The following is an 8,680-nucleotide window of genomic DNA, read 5'->3' on the forward strand; positions in this document are numbered from 1 at the left end:
GTTAGTTCATATTGTTGTTCATCTTATAGGGCTGCAAACTCTTTTAGCTCCTTGGGTACTTTCTCTAGCTCCTTCATTGGGGACCCTGTGCTCTGTCCAATGGATGCTGTGATCATCCACTTCTGTATTTGTCAGGCACTGGCAGAGCCTCTCAGGAGACAGCTATATCAGGCTCCTGTCAGAAAGGTCTTGTTGGCATCAGCAATAATGTAGGGGGTTAGTGGTTGTTTAAGGGATTGATCCCCAGGTGGGGCAGTCTCTGGATGGTCACACCTTCAGTCTCTGCTCCACACTTTGTCTCTATATCTCCCTCTATGGGTATTTTGTTCCCCCTTCTAAGAAGTTTCGAAGTATCCACACTTTGGTCTTCCTTCTTGAGTTTCATGTGTTTTGCAAATTGTATCTTGGGTATTCTGAGCTTCTAGGCTAATATCCACTTATCAATGAGTGCATATCATGTGTGTTCCTTTGTGATTGGGTTACCTCATTTAGGATGATATCCTCCAGATCCATCCATTTGTCTTAAGAATTTCATAAATTCATTGTTTTTAATAGATGCATAGTACTCTATTGTGTAAATGTACCACATTTTCTGTATCCATTCCTCTGTTGAAGGACATCTGGGTTCTTTTAATCATCTGGCTATTATAAGTAAGGCTGCTATGAACATAGTGAGGTATGTGTCCTTATTACAAGTTGGAGCATCTTCTGGGTATATGCCCAGGATTGGTATTGCTGCATCATCTGGTAGTACTATGTCCAATACACCTCACAGAAGTTAGAATGGCTAAGATCAAAACTCAGGTGACAGTAGATGCTGACAAGGATGTGGAGAAAGAAGAAGACTTCTACATTGCTGATGGGATTGCAAGCTGGTACAACCACTCTGGGTATCACTTTGGTGGTTTCCTCAGAAATGTATTTTTCTATTAAGGCCAAAATGATAGAATGATTACACTATTCTGGTCAAGGTACCCTGCACAGCCTGGATAGGTAAGAGACCAAATGGGTCAAAAGTACTGCAGATCCACATAGAGCAGTGGTGGCCACCTCCTATACTGCTCAGGCTGTAAATCTCTATTGTCTCAGAAGTACTAATGGAAAAATATATAAACCCACATCAAATGAAAGAACCTAAAGGAAATATTGTAGAAACTTAAAGATGCAGTAAATGATATATCTATAAGTAGATCTATAGAGATATTTAATTTATAGAAACTCAAGCTGAAATTTGTTGCTATGTGAGCCCTATACTTCCTGCATGTTAGAAGATGGAGATGTGGTTCTCTCTGTGGTGTTATAGTAGCATTTTATAAAACAGAATTCCCTCTAAGGAAAGCCACAGAGAGGATAAAAGTTCCTATAGTGGGATTTCAAAGTTGTAATTTATTTTTATGCATGAATGATTCATTATAGAATGCCAAGACATCTTGAAAAAGGATAATGTAATCCAGTATGCCAGATTTCAGATGTTATTACCTAATTGCTATACAAGTGATAAATGTGATTTATATCTTGTGAAACTCTCTGTTCACTGAAACTCTTCACTATAGAAATTGATGTTAAAATCATACATGCTTATATGTGGACTTTCTTTTAAAAATATAAATATGCATGTATAAGCAAAAGATAACAATTTTAGTTTGTTCATCTAAACTGTGTTTTCCTTGTTCATAAATGATCACTGAATATCTGCATCAAACTGGAATTGATAATGGATTTTTGTGGTACCTTTCTTAGTATGAAGGTCTTGTAAGATGTTACCCTTGAATACCTATAAATTTTGCTAGCTTGTACAATATTAAAAATATATATTTCCCAGAAATAATTACATATAAAAGCACTTAGAGATGAGTTATTTGTTTATTGTGTCTACTAAATATTGCTTTAATTAAATTTTATCAAGGTATACTTTGAAAATTTATTCATTACCTCCATCTATTCTAGCCATGGCTCTGTTTAAATTTAGGTGCTTTAATTTGTTTGTAATTTTAAATTTTGACTTACCGTATTGAATCTTTCCATCTATTTTGAACTGGTTGAACTTAGTGACTTATATGTTATATTGGGGATGGATGGATTGACCTGAGATATAGAGCATGCTTTAAAGGCCTTCCACATCTAACTCACACTCTAAGCAATTTTGTGATTTTTTTAACAAGACATTAAATTGTATATAATTCTATAATTTGACAAATTTTTATTAGTTTTATTACATTGATTTCCTTATAATATTGGTAATCTTATTATTGTTTGTATTATTTGGATAATATTTAATATATTCTATAAAATTACTCATGGTCAAGCTGTCATGCTAACTGAGGCTTCTTCAGTGTTACTACAGTAAATGTTACTATTTTAAAGAAGAGTCTACATAAAAACCTCATATACTTATGATTGTAAAATAACTAAAATATAGGAATTCAGATTTTTTTTTGTGTTGTCTTGAAACAACTAGATTCATGATTATGCACATCCAGTCTTGGAAATAATTCATTCCACACCTTTATTAAAACTACTGGGTTTAGTAAAATATAGTTACTCATCCAAGTACTTGTCAGATATAAATAACTGTTCATTTTCTGAGATAAAAGATTTGACTGTCCTTGTTCTCACTCAGGAGACAATGTGAAAGAGGGAATGGCAAAATCATACAGTCTGGATTATCAGGAAATTTGCTGGGTTTATATCTTCTGCTAATATTAGAAGGTACATGTGGCATGCATGTGTCCTTCCTTTAGCTGTGGCCCCACGTTCTTGGTGACAGATGTGATATGCGTGTTGGGGACTAGCTATAGTTTTGTGTCCTTCATTTCCTTCCTCACGGTGTCCAGGCACCACTGCACACCAGATTCCAGAATAGGTGGGGTCTGTAGCATCCCAGTCTGGCCTGCAGTGCTGGGGGCGGGGAGAGAGGCCTTCTCCAAAGATTTTAGTGTTACTGCTCTTTTACACAGAGGCCTTCTTCGACAAACTTCAGTGAAACAGCTGGTGCTCATAAACTACTTGGGGCAACCAAGGGCTACATATAAACCTTGGAGACTAGGAAGGAGTTTTTAGGGTGAATGTGAGATCATTGGCTTGAGTTTAAAATATTGCGAATACCTCATTTGTAAGGATAGGCATTCCAGAAATCACAGGAACGTTCTAGTAGGGAAAGTAGAAGTTGAATTCATTGGTCTGCCAAGGACTATGTGACATTCCTCGAGTAAAAAATTGTAGAGCAGGCTCCCTCACATCAGGCAGAGAAGAGAAAGCCCTGCTAAGAAAAAGTAGTCCTTCATTTTGTGCCAAGCTCAGAGGACTTATCGAGACAAGGTAGAGCACTACCTTAGTAGTGAGATGCAGGAGCTACCTACAGCCTTAAAATTTTACCACCATTGTCCAAACATGAACAGAGCAAGGAGAACACCAATAAACAGGTCTTAAGCCTACACAGAGACATTTAGGCTACTGAGTAAAGCTGGATGCAGGAGACATGGTTGTCTCCAGGGGAGAAGCAGACCCACCTGGCTGTTCAGTGCCAAATTATCAATCCTGAAAACATACATATAAGTAACTTTATACTCACTGATAGAATTATATTTGGGAATACACACACACACACACACACACACACATATATATGAGAGAATGAGTGTGTGTATACATATACACATATACACATATATACTATGTGCCTATACATAGACACATGTGTACCCTATATACTTAATAAAAAGGCCATAATTTGAAGAAGAAGAAGAATAAGGGTGTATGGGACATTTGGAGGGAGAAAATGGAAGAGAGAAACATGATTGTCATCTAATCTTAATAGTAAGAATTTAAAACAAAAATGAAGAAATTCTGCCTTCAAGAGCATTAAGCCTAATTTATATCAGATAATGGGAAAATATTAAATGATAGCTCTTTACTGCGGCTCTGTTTTGGCCTACCTCATAGAAACAGACAGTAAATTGAGCAGGGGCTTGAGGAAAAGGAAGAGTTATTAAAGAGCACCATATTTCAGCCATATGTGGTGAATAATTCCTAGAAATCCACTAGAAAATAGCACCTAGAACAGATGTTCTCAACCTGTGTGTCACAACGTTTTTGGGAGATGAAGGACTCTTTCACAAGCAAGCACCTAAGACCATCCGAAAACAAAGATATGCATATTATGATTCATGGTACATAGCAGTAGAAAATTACAGTGAAATTGGATTTTTTTTCTTTATTTACATTTCAAATGTTATCCCATTTCCTGGTTTTGCATCCGGAAACACTCTATCCCATCCCACCTCCCCCTGCTTCTATTTGAGTGCTCCCCCACCCACTCACCCACTCCTACCTCCCCGCCCTAGCATTCCCCTACACTGGGGTATTGAGCTTTCAGAGGACCAAGGGTTTCTTCTCCCATTGGTGCCCGACAAGGCCATCCTCTGCTAGATATAAGGCTGGAGCCATGGGTCCCTCCATGTGTACTCTTTAATTGGTGATTTAGTCCCTGAGAGCTCTGTGTGTCGGGTGGGGGACTCTGGTTGGTTGATATTGTTGTTCTTCCTATGAGGTTGCAAATCCCTTCAGCCCCTTCAGACCTTTCTCTAACTCCTCCATTGGTTACCTAGTGCTCAGTCCAAAGGTTGGCTGAGAGCATCTGCCTCTGTATTTATCTGACTCTGGCAGAGCCTCTCAGAAAACAGCTATATCAGGCTTCTTTTTTCATGCACTTCTGGGCATCCATAATAGTGTCTTCACTTGGTGACTGTATATGGGATGGATCCCAAGGTGGGGCAGTCTCTAAATGGCCTTTCCTTCACTCTCTAATCCATACTTTCTCTCTGTATCTTGTCCTATGGGTATTTTGTTCGCCTTTCTAAGAAAAACAGAAGCACCCACACTTTAGTCTTCTTTCTTTTGAGGCTTCATGTGGTCTGTAAATTGTACCATGGGTATTCTGAGCTATTGGGCTAATATCCACTTATCAGTGAGTGTATATCATGTGTGTTCCTTTGTGATTGGGTTACCTCACTCAAGATGATATTTTCTAGGTTCATTCATTTGCCTAAGAATTTCATGAATTCATTGTTTTTAATAGCTGAGTAGTACGCCATTGTGTAAATGTACCGCATTTTCTGTATCCATTCCTCTGTTGGAGGACATCCTGGTTCTGTAAGCTTCTGGCTATTATAATTAAGGCTGCTATGAACCTGTGGTTTCATATCTTAACCCAAGACCAACTGGACCTAGTATTCTCTATTAAAAATAAAGCCTATTCATCATCTGATGGTGGGGAAATAGATGTATGCTAATGCGTAAAATATCTAACAGAATTTTATTAGCTGTATACACGAGATGTGTGGTGTTTTGTACAGGATCAGAGAGTGTCACCATGATCATGCCTCAGACATTAGTTATGGTACTCATATCATCATCTGTTACATGAGAATAAAAGCTGTTTCGGCATAGAGAGAGAACATAGAAAGTCAGCATCATTTAACACATACACATGTATCTCTTGGAGCATGTATATGTATTGCACATGTACTACACTAAATTAATGATTTTTAAATTGTTTGTGAAAATAGTGTCCAGAATTAATCTTTCAACATTCTCTCTATTGAACTCTTCTCCTAATTGTCATTATGAATGAATCAACAAGTAAAAGAATGTATGTCATGTTCTTGTGATTTTATTTATTATTTAGGAGTTTTCTGGCATTCTAAAATAGCTTAATATTTTACTTCAAAACCATTATTTAGAATTACCATACTGTAATATATAAATTTGTGTCTTTTAAGATTGAACCAACCCTTAGTGTAGAGTTTCAATAAGCTTATATGTTTGTTTACATCTAAAATTAGCTTCACACAATAAATTTTTATCGTAATTTTCAGTCAAATTCATTTAAGACCTTCACCCACCACCCCCACCCATGTTCTCCAGATATATGGAGGCCAATTTGTGTTGAACAACTAAATAAATAAGAATGATAATATTCAGCGGTAATCCTCCAAGAGTACAATTACTGAGAAATTTCATAGGCAAGTCATACTTACTCAGCTTAATTTAAAGAAGCAACTATAATCCAAATATCCATTTGATTTTATAATACTTGCCATCAATCAAGTAGTACTTAAGCTCAAAATTCACAAGATAGTCACTAAATGGATGTTTATAGCCAACTCCTTTCAAAAACGTGACTGTAAGACACACAGAATTTTAGGCTCAAAGTGTCAGAGTAATATATTTATGTACCTTTTCATGCTTATTGCTCTTTGTTGGTTTGTGATAGAACTTTGTTCTACAGCCAAGGTTGTCTTGTGACTCTTGGCAATTCCCCTGCCTCATTCCCCTAAATATTGTAATCAGAGTCTTGAGCATACATGCTTAGTCGGCCATCAATGGAAAGAGAGGCCCATTGGACTTGCAAACTTTATATGCCCCAATATAGGGGAATGCCAGGGCCAAAAGAATGGGAATGGGTGGGTAGGGAAGTGGGGGGGCGCTATGGGGGACTTTTGGGATAGTATTGGAAATGTAATTGAGGAAAATATGTAATAAAAATATTAAAAAAAAAAGTTCTAAGTTATATTGAAAGTTCAGTATGTTTTCTAAAAATAGCTTTTTCTTGTTTAAATACCTTTATTTTCTCAATTTTCTTTCATGTGCTATTATCAAATATATCATTTGATTTCTCTCTTATTGTCTCCTACCTGATTTTTATTGGATTTTTAAAAACTAGGTAGCTTATAATTTGATATGTTCTGAATTGTAAAAAACATAGTGAATGCTACTTGTTTTGATCATAGCACAAATACTCTGTAATTTTACCCTAGCTTGTTTATTAGCTCTCAGAAGCACACCATTAATTTATATTGAGCTAGTGGTCAGCTCAAACTCCATAAGTGGTTTTACATTGATCTCTGAACCCAGTTTCCAAACATCCTGTTGCTAAATGATACATTTCTACTTTTATATTTTTACCAATTCTTTTTTTATTTATTAATTAAATTTTTACACTCCATATTTTATCCCCAATCCATCCCCCAACTGTTTCTCATCCCATACCTCCTCTCCACCCCCTGTCTCCATGTGGATTCCTCTACCTCCCACCCCACCTAACCTCTAGATTTCTAACCTCTAAATTACCTGGGGCCTCCAGTCTCTTGAGGGTTAGGTACATCATCTCTGAGTAAGCACAGATTGGGCAGTCTTCTACCATACTGTGTTGGGGGCCTCATATCAGCTGGTGTTTGCTCTCTGTTTGGTGGTCCAGTGTTTGAGAGATCTCAAGGGTCCTGATTAATTGAGGCTGCTGGTCCTGCTACCGGATCACCCTTCTCCTCAGCTTCTTCCAGCCTTTCCTAATTCAACAACAGGGGTCAGCTGCTTCTGTCCATTGGTTGGGTGCCAATATCTGCATCTGACTTTCACCTGCTTGTTGGGTCTTTTGGAGGGCAGTCATGATAGGTTCCTTTTTGTGAGCACTCCATAGCCTCAGTAATAGTGGCAGGCCTTGGGATCTCCCCTTAAGCTGGATCCCACTTTGGGTCTGTCACTGGACCTTCTTTTCCTCAGGCTTTTCTCTATTTTTGTCCCTGTAGTTTTTTCAGAGAGGAACAGTTATGGATCAGACTTGTAATTGTGGGATGGCAACCCCATCCCTCACTTGCTGTCCTGTCTTCCTGCTGGAGGTGGGCTCTATAAGTTCCCTCTCCCTACTGTCTGGCATTTCATCTAAGGTCCCTCCCTTTGAGTCCTGAGAGGCTCTTACCTCCCATGTTTCTGGTGCATTCTGAACCCCTCCCCCACACACATACACACACACACACACACACACACACACACAACCTCCTACCTCCTGAGGTTGCTTGTTTCCATTCTTTCTGCTGCCCCTCAGGGCTTCAACTCTTTTCCCTCACCCAATACCAGATCAGGTTCCCTTCCCCACACCTTCCACTTTCACACTCCCCCTGCTCCAGGTCCCTCTCCCTCCTTATACTGAGTATGTTTTATTATCAGTTGTGTATTTCATGAAGACGTCTTTAGCTGTGGACCTCTTAACCCACTTGGGGTCAGGTATACAGATTTATTGGAGGCTGCTGGAGCTTCTCTAGATTGACAGAGATGAGTTGGCACCAAAATCCCACTTGTTCAGTTAGGTACAAATCCACACCTGTGTACTATCATCCAGACAGGTCCTCTCTACAAGCATATACTGAAAGGATTAAGGTCATAGTAAAATCCTTACTGAAGTAAAGACAAATATTTGCATGGGACATGTCAGACCACAAAGCTTGCCTGATTTAGCAAACACTATGTTTCATATAAGTAGTTCTTTCTCAGTAACTCCATGCATGTTCTTTATCAACACTTTTTTTTTAATTTTTTATTAGGTATTTTCCTCATTTACATTTCCAGGGCTATCACAAAAGTCCTCCATACCCTCCCCCCCACTCCCCTACACACCCACTCCCACTTCTTGGCCCTGGTGTTCCCCTGTACTGATGCATATAAAGTTTGCACGACCAATAGGCCTCTCTTTCCACTGATGGCCAACTAGGCCATCTTCTGATATATATGCAGCTAGAGACGCGAGCTCCGGTGGGTGCTGGATAGTTCATATTTTTGTTCCACCTATAGGGTTGCAGATCCCTTTAGCTCTTTGGGTACTTTCTCTAGCTCCTCCATTGGAGAC

The sequence above is a fragment of the Mus caroli genome, chromosome 16, assembly GCF_900094665.2.
Source record: "Mus caroli chromosome 16, CAROLI_EIJ_v1.1, whole genome shotgun sequence".
In the NCBI taxonomy this organism is placed as follows: Eukaryota; Metazoa; Chordata; class Mammalia; order Rodentia; family Muridae; genus Mus; species Mus caroli.